The following is a 12448-nucleotide window of genomic DNA, read 5'->3' on the forward strand; positions in this document are numbered from 1 at the left end:
CATCGAATTTTTAAATGAAATCTTCTCATATCACTTACCCCTAAAGGTAGAGTATTTTGTTTTCAAAAATAGGAAGATACTGGAATTTTTAAGCATATATGTAGACTATACATTAGGCAAGTAGGCATACAGAAAATGTAATCCTGCAAATCCCTCTCTTTGAATCCCAGTAAGCAGTGTACCATATGGATAAATAACATTTCCTATAATCAGGAATTTCTTTAGATAATTGATGACCACACAGGAGAAAAGTCTTTCAGAAGCTTTAATATTGATAATTTGTATCATGAAAGAAGAAAGACAGCAAAGAAGAATGGGCAATGACTCTCTGTTGCCTGTTTGTGTGATGTGGCCATGACAGAGAGACGCACAAGGTAACGGAGGTTCTAGAGCTATTTTTTCCACTTCTAAGACTATTTTCAAAAAGACAAGAATTCTCAAATCTGTTCTTTTAAGGGCCTTCATTTTTTACCTGTTATCAAATCTTCCTATATTCCTACTATTTAAAAATCAAGTGCTCTTCTATTTTGCTAAGTTAAGAGTTCAAAATTACAAGTCAATTCTGAAAAGTTTGACCTGAAAGGACTTTTTAGAAGCTCTTTTAATTTTAAGTGTTGCATATGGGATGAAAAAATTTATAATCAATTCCAGAATTACTTTATAGGAAATGAGAAAAAAATACTTGAAGTTTGAAAAATGATTTGTAAAGAATTACATAATTTAATTAGGATTTTTGATACATGTAATTATTTTAAAATATGAACAATATATTACTCATGTTTCATAACGTAATTGTGGAATTAGTAATTCATTACTTACTGAAGTGTTTTTTTTAAAAAATCTGATTCAAATTTATCTGTTTTAAAAAGAGTGTAGTAGAACAGAAAGGAATGGAGTTGTTGGCTTAAATTCCCATACTTGTTCCTTAAAAGAAACTACGTAGTTAGATGCTGTCCTGGGGATCATGTGAAAACTATACAGCAATAGCTATGTCCTCAGGTTCTCTGCTCTCCTAGATTCACATTGGTACTGACCAAACTGACCCAATCCACTGCTCTACTCTTTTTTTTTTTTTTTTTTTTGTTGTTGTTGTTGTTTTTGTTTTTGTTTTTTTTTTTAGCTTCATTGGAGGCAGTAGTATGGTGGGGCACCTGTTCAACCTGGCCGCCACCAAATTTCGTAAGTCTTCGAACCACTGAAATGCAGTTTCATATCACTGGTTGGAGGCCATGGATAAAAAGACTGCATTTCAATTTGATTTTTTTTTTCTATAAATTTTTCATTGTTAAACATGAGGCAGGTTCAGAAGCGCTGAACTGTTTAATGTGACAGTTATATAATAGCCTTTGCTGGAGCACTGGAGAGGCAGTCTCTTCCTCCAGACCACCTTCTGCAGGATCCTGCCTAAAAGCCCCAAGACACCTGGATTCATCCCAAGTGATTTTCATTGCTGATCCAATGAAATATATTGTCTTTAATAAAGACCTTTGCCCTCTTTTATGCCTTTAAACCAGCAGGGTTATGTGAAATTATCATCTAAGTTTGGTGAAGCTTAAGTTTGGAAGCTCTTGCTCACAGGACACAAATAAAAAATCTCATTTCTTGACCTTCGAACTGCCTTTTATTGTTATTTTTATTGACTTCACAGAAAAACACACTATTTTCTATGGTGAAAATATTTAATGGTAATTTATTTGATTAAAAGAAAGTTTGTTAAACTCAGGTGCTTAAGTTAGTAAATACAGTGAGAAGATGCCATGACTCCTGAATAGATATCCATCTTAACATCAGTGCCATCTCAGTGTGGTCAGCCTCCCAGTAATAGATTAAATAAATTGAGCAGGCTGGGGATTCCCTTAATTATTGAAGAGGAAACTAACACTTAGATGTACTTCTCAAATGCAAAATAAATATTGCTCTCTTCTCTTCACTAGGAAACAAGCAGAGCTAATATAACTGAAAATTGCAACATCCTTCTCAACAGGTCTCTTGTGTTTTAAGTGGAATAAACACAAGAATCAACCTACTGTTGACCCTTATTTGCTCTGGGGATTAAGGGAGTGTATAGCATGCAATGCCTTATTAGTATAGTACTACTTATTCTCATTCTCCTTTTTATTTTCTGACACATGGCAAAGAAAACTTACACAGAGAATATACTGAGGTGTATTCTTGAAATCAGACAGTAATCAAGAGTGTTCAGTGTTCTGTTACTTCTTTAAGACTACCTAACGTATGCATTGGAGAGCTTTCTGGTTTTGAAAACAAGTATTAAGTATGAATCCAATGTGTTTTGTATAAGAATAGATGATTTTTGAACTAAAAATTCTCCATTATTAAAACACACTAACATATGGATATAGTCAGCTTAAGTTCTGGTAATATCTGTTTTAATACAACAAGTTCTCCTGAAGCTTATGGGCAAAAAAGGAGGGAGAAGTAAAAGGATGAGGTCCTTCACTTTTTCCTGTTTCAGCTAATTTCAGTGTATGTTAAAAATAAAAATAAAATAAAAATAATGAAATTTAAAATAAAATAATGAATAAAATAAAATAAAATAAAATAAAATAAAATAAAATAAATAAAATAATAAAATAAAATAAAAATAAAATAAAATAAAATAAAATAAAATAAAATAAAATAAAATAAAATAAAATAAAATAAATAGGATGTTCTCTGCAGAAATATATAGGAAATGCCAATATTGTGGAGGAGGACCAAAGACATTTTATGGGGGAAAGGCTGACACAATGAGCTCTGAGAAGTTTGGAAAAGGAACTATTATGTTACTGGTGCAAACCCATATTGTGTGATTTCCCCTTAAACAGTAAAGTTTTTCTTTCCTGAAATACTTTGGGGAATAAAGATGAAAATCTAGTAACAATTCAGCCATATGTCTTTAATAAAATCCAAGTTTTCCTTTGAGGTCACTAAAAGAAACAAAATTTCTAATTCATGTTTTAACAAATCCTTAATGCATCAGTAGATTCACCTTCTTACCTGAGAAAATTCCACAGCAAATTTTCTGTGTGAAAAAAAAAAAAAAAAAGGGCTATGGGTGCACATCCTTACGAATAAACAGATGAGTAGAAAAATTAGTTTTTAGAACTTTTTGTTCCTGTTTCCTTAGCTATCTGCATGTTTATATTACACAGTCATTGTGAAAAAATAGATAAAGTAAAGTAAAGATTAGACGTGAAGTCTCTCTATTTCCTTTTAGTTTGTATCCTTTTTGGTTTCAGAAGTCTTGGATTTTTGGCAGCACAGCAAACTGGCTTTAAGGTGGCAGGTTTGTCCATCCAAGCTGCCACAAGACTCCATGTTCAGAGCAGTTTGACAGGTCTAGTGCATCCATGCATCTCTCCCACGACCATTTGGTACCACTGGAATAATAATCTACATACTTTAATGCCTTTTTATTTATTATTATTATTAATGTTGTACTTGAGGCTGCTATGTACACTAGGCTGGCTAAATTCTGTTTAGCACGGGTTTGCCCTGTGTATGGATTGGATCTGCTGAGGGTGCAAACTAGCCTGCTGAAGGTGCAAACGAACTTGCTAACCAAGCATTTTCCTATTTGCAGGAAACATATCCAAATTGCAGGCAGGCTCAGTTTGCTTAGGTGACAGATCAAATACATGTACAAGCTGTATTGAATATATTCTCAAAGTAGAGGCCATGCAATGCAGTCCATGTTGAAAAAAGTTTTAAAATACAAGTAGGAAATAAAGTGACCAAAATGCTGCTTGATATATATATTTTTTTTTCTAGTGATAGTTCTCAAGTGATATTAGCACAGTTAATGTAAAATCATTGTTGAAAAAATAGTTCACAACAAATATAATTGATTAGATCAAATTATGACAGAATAATATGGTGGTAGACAAATAACTTCTGAAGTAAAAAATAGCTGTTGAAAACTTATATATTTAAATTCTGATATGACCAGAGAAAATTTCATTTTTATTAATTTTATAAGATACATGCAACTTGCAAATTTTTATTTATTTATTTATTTATTTATTTAAGTTTTACCTCTATTTCCCTACATTTAAATAGGGATTGGGGAGAAAGCACTGTATATTTTAATTATTTCATATCTGTATCACTTTCATTGATGATATGGACTGTCTTGAAAACAATTACTATGTTAATCTATGAAAGAAAAATCAGGACACTGAGTTTACTAATTGCTATTCTCCAGTCTATGCACATGGCAGTACACTAGCTGTTAAACATAAAAGAAGCACATATAGTTAAACTGTCAGAATTGTTTATAAGCTCAAATGTCACATGAGTAAAATACAATAAGGAGATATTGTGCTATGTGCACCAGACTTTATGGCAAATGGTGACTCATCTTTGAATCTATTGAAGGATGAATTGTTAAGGAACAAGTAGTGGATTCATCAAATGAGATCCTTCAAAAAACAAAGATAATGCATATCCCTTCATTGCATGGTGATTGTTATGGTAACTCAAGTCTAAACACTCCAATAAAACTCCCTTAAAACACCCTTTCTATATCTGCCCCTCATCTGACTCTGCCAGAAGCCATTTAAGCCTGTATATTTAAGGCAACATAACAAAATTTTCTGACAGATTAGTGTGCTGAAGCAGTTTGGCACAGATTTCTGTGCCAAAGCACAGAAGCCAGGACAAGAAAAGGGTTGAAATGAATGAAAGAAAGGCTCCAACTGCAGTAGCCAGTTTTTACATTGATGCAGACTGCCACTGAATCATAGCCTTAGAGGTCTATATTATAGCCACCCTTGTTAAAACACATTTAGCCAATCTAACTCAAAATACAGTGGGACCCATTTCAACCACATGTTCCACTGCAGGAGGCTCTCCAAAGAAAACTGGAGAGGACAAATTTTTATTATGTTATTATTAAATGCCAAAATGGGGCATAGTGCTTTCTTTTATCAGACAGCAGGGAATCAACTTAAATGAGAAACAAAGATTCAAAATAAGAAATGCTCAAGATCAACTCTCCTTGATCAGTGAATCCTTGCAGGAATGTCTGAAGTCCAGGCTTTATTTCTAGGCTTTGCCACTGAGTATCTTTCTGGTTTGCAGCAAACTCTCCAGGGTCCCTCTCTATGGAGTTTCCTTGCATCTCTTCCGAGGCCTGTCTGCCTACCCTCTGCTCTGCTCATCACAGCACATTTTCATCTCTGCCTGATCCAGCATTGTGTATATGCACAACCGCAACGTATATGCTGCGGACTGCACAGTGTAGTGCTTTCTCTCTGGCTCTCCTTTCAGACCATGCTGTTTCTCCATAAAGAATCATCATCTCTCCACTTCTTCCAGAGTTTGTGACATTTCCCAATCACCCCCGTAAAGGGATAATTATTATCACAAAGGTTTATATATATAAAAATAATAATAATGATAATAATAAAAAATATATTTTCAATGCAGAATAGCACGGTGTCAGATTGCTCAGTGGGAAGATGGCAATGTAATAAAAGTACCCCAGATTACAGCATTTGTTTTCTCAAGGCTTTAAGATTTATTCTGCTGGAAGTGGTGGTCAGGTTTGTACAAGAATGGGCAATTATTATGCTTCTTACTTTCCCAAGGAAATTTGGAACAAAGTTTTAATGACCTAAAAAAGATGAATTCTTGTTACACATCAAATCTCAATTTACTCAAACACATCTCCCAAACTATGCTTTTATATTAAAAAAATGCTATAGCCAAACTAAAATATCTCATCTACTTTATTAAAAATGACAGAAAATAGTATGCAATGGTATATTAAATAATTAATATCCACAAATCTTTCTATGCATAAATAAGTTTATGATGCAATCACAGTTGAAAATAAAATCATCCCAATTCTGATTATTGTACTTATTTGAAAATCTTCGAATACTCAGCTGTGTCTCTGCTTCACATGTGAAGCATTTAGTCATCTCACATATTCATTTATTCATCTATCTTCCTATTATTTTTCCCTCTGTCACCTACAGTTTAAAGGTGTAATTTGCTTCTATCCTAAAACCAACAAAATGCTACTGAAAAAAAACTACCATTACAAAAGGCACATAGATAAGATTCTAAAACATAAATGCCATGAATTATAAAATATTTAAAAACATAAAAGTACACCATTTTAACAATTTAATTAAACTTATACAATACTGAATGTGAATGGATTCAAAGTGTTATTTGCTTTTTATCAATAACTGTAAAAGTGAGACATGACATCTGCTGTTTCTTGATTTTCTTTCCCATGATATCTACTGCAGTTCCTAATACAGGGAAAATAATAGTAATAACAACAACAACAAGCCATTTTGAAGCACAGTCTTTTCTCTGTCTTTTCATTTCTTTGTAGGTGAAGTTATGAATTTAAATTTAAGAGAGAAACTATAGGCAGTAAATAGTTACCCTTCAGGTTTGCTAAAATACTTTGCTATGTGTATTTACAGGTAAGTAGCACTGCTTTAGCAATCTCAGCTATTTTAAGTTTTCTCTTTTCTTGAAGGTTACTAATGCAATTTTTGGTATTACAAAACTATTTAGAGATATTAAATATATTTAAAGCTAGTTTTCTTGTCATGTTTTTTTTTTTTTTTTTTTTTTTTTAGGAGAAATAAGTAAAAAGGGACTCTACACAATGTTTGTATTAAAAAAAAAAAAAAACTTGTTTTACTTTTTTGATTATTTGATTACAAAAGTGGAGGCTTCATCGCTGTTACCCAGTAGTCTCAAAACACCATTATAGGTATTTGAGCGGTGGTCAGAGCAGAGCCGGACAGCATGCTGTAATGGCTGAATGCAGTGGAATACAGGTTTTAGCTGAAATTCCACAATTCCACAACTCCAAGTTGCATATATACATATATATCATGCATTTGAGGTGTTTTCACATTTATGCTTGAGATGCCTTTACCATCTTCTGAACTAGAGTTCATTTTGGAAAGGAACTTGGCTACAGCCATGTTGTTAGCAACTCCCAGTAAGCTTGTGATAGCAGGCAGTATCCTAACCATAACTAGATAACTCAAACTAATTGAAATAACTGTTGTGAAAAATGTGGACCTACTTCCATAGGGAGTGTAAAAACAAAACAAAACCCTCAAGCAAATGAACAAGTAAGCAAGAAACTAGTATAAATGTATAAAAATCAATATATAAGTAAATAAAAAAATCAAGAAGTTGTTGGCTTCAACATGATAAATACAAGGAAAATTAACCCTTATGCTAACAAGTACCTCAAACTGCACTGTTGCCATTAAAGCCTGATACGCTTTTTTCCTCCATTTTCCCCCATTCTTCTCAGGGTCAAAAAAACTTTCTTCTGTTGAGCACATTAGGGAAAATGATGGAAATATGTCTGGGCAGGTGAGCATGGTACAGTTGTCCATTCTGACATTTAGGTCAGATAAGCATTTAAAGATACTTATCTTTTGCTAATTGACTTCAAGGTCCTCATTGTCCAGCAGCGAATCCCACAAAAAAGTGATGAAAAGAAGAAAGCTTGACTCCTTTCCCTCTTCTCTATAGTGACGCAGCAGAATAAAATGGCTACTGTGTTGTTGCTATGTACTGGGAAATTGGAATCATATTGTAGTAGAGCTCCATACCAGCTCCGTATAAAACTTGATTTGTCTACTGTCACAAATCTGTATCAGTAAAGCAGCAACATATAAATTTGTTACAATATTTTATTTTGTACAGTAGATGTATTTATTAAAATGATTTTGACTCAAAAAAATGTAACCAAGAGCAACATATTTTAAAAGTCTTTAAAATCTTGTTTGTAAAGGGTAGAGAAAAATACCAAAGATTACTTTGTTTCAGAAGCAAAATTATTTCCGAGGCTGAGTTGATTGTCATTAGCTCTCTAGTTTTGCTTTTAAGAGTTGCAACTAATATCATTTATATAGTAGTTCCATTATTGCAGATATACCGAGAAAGAAATGGCAAGGAAGTATTGCAAATATAGTGGTAATGTGGTAATGTAACATGATTTACTTGCAAGAGCCACTGAAAAATTGTTAATGGTAAGCACTCCAATGAGGAGAAAAACATTGCTTCTCCCTAGGTTCAATGGATACATAAATAAATCTAACTAACTAACTATCAAAACAGAATTTGTTATTATTACTATTATCATTATTGTTATTATTTAAATATATATATATATATTCTGCAGAGAAAGAATTGTGATTTAATGTGATCAGAAAACATATAGGTGTACTGTTTGAAGGTACAAACTTGGTACCTACAAACAATAGGTACTTTTGTAGGTACTCTTATGATAAATACCAAAAAAAAAAAAATCTAGCTGAATTTTTTTCTATGTTCTGCTTCTAAGTTCTACTGAGTCAGAACGGAAAAATAAATAAATAAATAAATAAATAAATAAATAAATAAATAAATAAATAAATAAATGAATAAATAAAAAGCCAACGGTGACAGTATAAGAAACTGTGAGTCATGAGTCAAGTTCTACATCATACAGCTAACAAGTAAAGTAATTTGAAACAAAAATCCTATTTGGCATACCATAATTTTGAGCAAAACATTTTTAATACAAAAAATACAAAAAATTGAGTAGAAAGTGTTGACAAGGTATCCTATAGTTCTCTTTATACCCCTCACAACCCCCTTCATACTTGTTTACCCTTAATATACATATCACAAAGAGAAATACACATACATGTAGCTAGACATAGTCATAAAAAATAGTACTGAATTTTGATACATGGATGACACAGTAATACCAGAACTTATTCTTTGGGCAGTGTAAGTATCCTACAAAGTAATTAAGAATGCCTGCTAAAAAAAACCAAACCAAACCAAACAACAATAACAAAACAAAACAAAAACCAACCAACCAAACAAAAAAGATCCAAAAGAAAACATCATCAACTCATTTTTACTTTACCTAGGAAAAAATAACAGTTTCATTTAAAAAAAAAAAAAAGTATTCTTTTTCATTAAATTAGTTGTATTAAAAATACAACTGTATGAGGTATTTTCTCTCAGAAGAGATAAAGAATAATTGTTTCAACATTTAGCAATACATTCTAAGTATTTTCTAACCTTAAAGATATCCCAATAGTTTTTCATTTATGCAAATAAATTCCCATCTTTTTACATTTTTTCTTCTCTCTCTCTTATTTTTTTTTATTTTTTTTTTTATAATTTGAAAAATCTTGCAGAAAACCACATGGTTTACTTCATACTTTTAAGTTGCAAAGGAAAACAACTTTTATATTTGAGTTAAATCTTTTCTAGATTATCTTCAGTACACATATGGAGTTACTTTCTCTCTTCAGACTTGGAACATTGCCAGAGCATAGACTGGGAACTTTTCCTCTAGAGACAGCTCACATTCATTATCTGAGCATTGGGACATCCTTGCTTCTGCTTTTAATACATTTGGATACATCTTTTTTCATTTGTGATTACTGATACTAGTTTCACTCTCAATAATGACTCCTGTTCAATCCAGGAAAGAATATAGAGTAGTGACAAAAGATTATTTTAAAGATAGTTTTAATATACAAAGCAAAATACTATGACATCTCTGTGCACAATAGGATGTTTTCAAGAGGAAAGGAAAGGAAAGGAAAGGAAAGGAAAGGAAAGGAAAGGAAAGGAAAGGAAAGGAAAGGAAAGGAAAGGAAAGGAAAGGAAAGGAAAGGAAAGGAAAGGAAAGGAAAGGAAAGGAAAGGAAAGGAAAGGAAAGGAAAAAGGAAAGGACTTTAAATATGTATTATACTTAACAAAGGACAGAATATAGAATGTTTATAATATGGAATTAACACTTTTACTATTAGGCACATTAGTTTTAGACCCTATCTTTTGAAAAGTAAGGCACATCATGTCTTTTTCACCATTTTGCCTGCCTTCACCTAGAGAATTTCCTTTTAATTAAAAAAAAAAAAAAAAAAAAAAACGTACTTCAAAAAAGAATCTACTTTTTGAAAAAGAAAGTGTATTGTATCATAAAATGATACAATAATGAATGGCTCCGGATGGAAGGGACCTTAAAGATCTAAGTCCAACCTCCCTGCCATAAGCAGGATGCCACCCACTAGAACAGGTTGACCAAAGCCCATCCAGCCTGGTCTTAAACACCTCCAGGGATGGGGGTACACCCACAACTTCCCTTGGCAACCTTTTCCAGTGACACACTACCCTTAAAGTGAATAATTTCCTCCTAAGTTCTAATATAAATCTAGTTTTAAATCCCTTTTAGTTTAAGATCATTCCTCTTTGTCCTAACATTATAATTATCAGAACTATCAGAATTATAATTATGGGAATAATTATCTATCCAAGTAAATAGTCCTTCTACATCCTTTTTATAAGACCCCTTTAAGTATTGAAAGGCCTCTTCTCCAGGCTCAACATCCCCATCTCTCTCAGCCTTTTTTCATAGGAGAAATTGGCATTTCTTTACCAAACCCTTTCCAATTTTTCAATATCTTTAACAATATAAATATCCTATATGTGGCATTGTATATATAATTATTTTTGCATATATAATTATCTTATATAACAACAAAATCATTGTTTCCTTTTCCGCAACTCCTCTACTTATGCATCCAAAATATATGGTATTCAAAAAGTAATGTGTCACTTCATTTTGTCACTATCACATTACGTTAAGATAGAGATTGATTTGCTAAGTCACATGTGCACTAGACCATTCTCCAAATCACTGTTTGTCATGACTCAATATATGACTCCATTCTTTAGACATATCAGATATAATTTCTTACAGTACAACTTTAGCTGTATGTTACCAATCATTAATTAACATGTTTTTCAAGTAGATTATTTATTCAATTTATTCAATAAATAATTCAAGTAGAATATTTATTAATACTCACGTTGCATTCAGTTCCAAACCACTCATAAAATTTTCAATTTTTTATCCTTACAATTCCCTGTCAGGACCCCTGGCAAACAACAACTGCTGAATTTTTAGGTCTAGTACTTAAGCCCATTGAAATAACTTTTTAATGTTCATGTTTTAGTCAGAATATAATTTATTACCAAGTGAAATGTTGCTCAAAGATCTAAAATATTAAATGCACAGTTCCATTTGAAATCACAATTCTAATGATTTTATTTAAAAAGCTTTATTTAAAAGCACATTGATTAACATGATCTGATATTCAATTAAGAAAATATTATCAAGTTTTTCCTAACGTTATTGTTAATACCAAACCATCTGTCAATATAGTTGCAAATTCCTCTGACCAGCTGATTTGAAAGGTTTATCTCTAGCAGATATTGTTTAACAAACTCTCCAGTTATTGATGGATTGGAGAACAATTCATTATCCTCTTTTATGAGTCATCACATATGTTCTTTCCAAACACAGAAGGAATTCTTCTCCTTTATTAGAATTGCTACTATCTCAGTCTCCTAAAAGCATTGGAATGCTTCAAAAAAATTAAGGGATAATTCCAAGGATTTCTAATGGGTAAGTAATTACAGTTCCAAATTGGAAAAATTAATTAGAGAGTTATAAACACCTAGATGAGTATGATGTGTTAAAGATGCATAAGGTTCCTAGCCAGCCAATTTGCAGTCTTTAATAAAACATAATACATATTGAGTGGATTGAACAACGAGGCTTGCTCATTGTTGAATAACAACAACAACAACAACAACAACAACAACAACAACAACAACAACAACAACAACAACAACAACAACAACAATAATAATAATAATAATAATAATAATAATAATAATAATAATAAAGGGCAGTGTGAAAGAAGTGTATAAATAATATTTTGTATAATTAATTTAAATAGAAATATTTTGCATATTAATATTGTAAAAATATTTTTCCACTTATTTATTGTGATATGAGGACATATTCTTCTAGATTTTCAGCACTGAAAAAGTATTGAAAAGTGTCACAGCATAAAATTGACCAACAGAACACACTTAAAAGACAAATTCTCTTTCTGAAATATAATTTTGTACAATTAAAGACAGACAAGTTAAGCTATGTGAGTAATTGTTATCTCATTTAATTGTCTAGGAGAAAGAATATGAAATATAAAAATCTTGTAATTTTTGAACTCCAGTACAGGGTAGGAGGTTAGGATTGGTTTGATTGGTTTACATCCTGTAATATGATGAGTCCAGCTCTTTGTACATAAAGAGTTGTAATTATATATACATATATACATATTTCTGTCTGTTCATGATATTATTAAAAGTCCTATAGATTCACCTTACAATATTTTAAACACTTATGTATTTGCTAAGGAGTCATGCATGTTATGAATTTTCTGCAAAATGCTCCATTCAAATTTGTGTTTTTGTTTTGTTTCATTTTTATTATTATTATTATTTATAATTTTATCATTATAATATATTGTTATATGATGAAATTATTATATATTATGTTATATATAATAGTTCATTATATAATTATATTAAATCA

This window comes from Anas platyrhynchos, chromosome 2, assembly GCF_047663525.1.
Source record: "Anas platyrhynchos isolate ZD024472 breed Pekin duck chromosome 2, IASCAAS_PekinDuck_T2T, whole genome shotgun sequence".
Classification (NCBI taxonomy): Eukaryota; Metazoa; Chordata; class Aves; order Anseriformes; family Anatidae; genus Anas; species Anas platyrhynchos.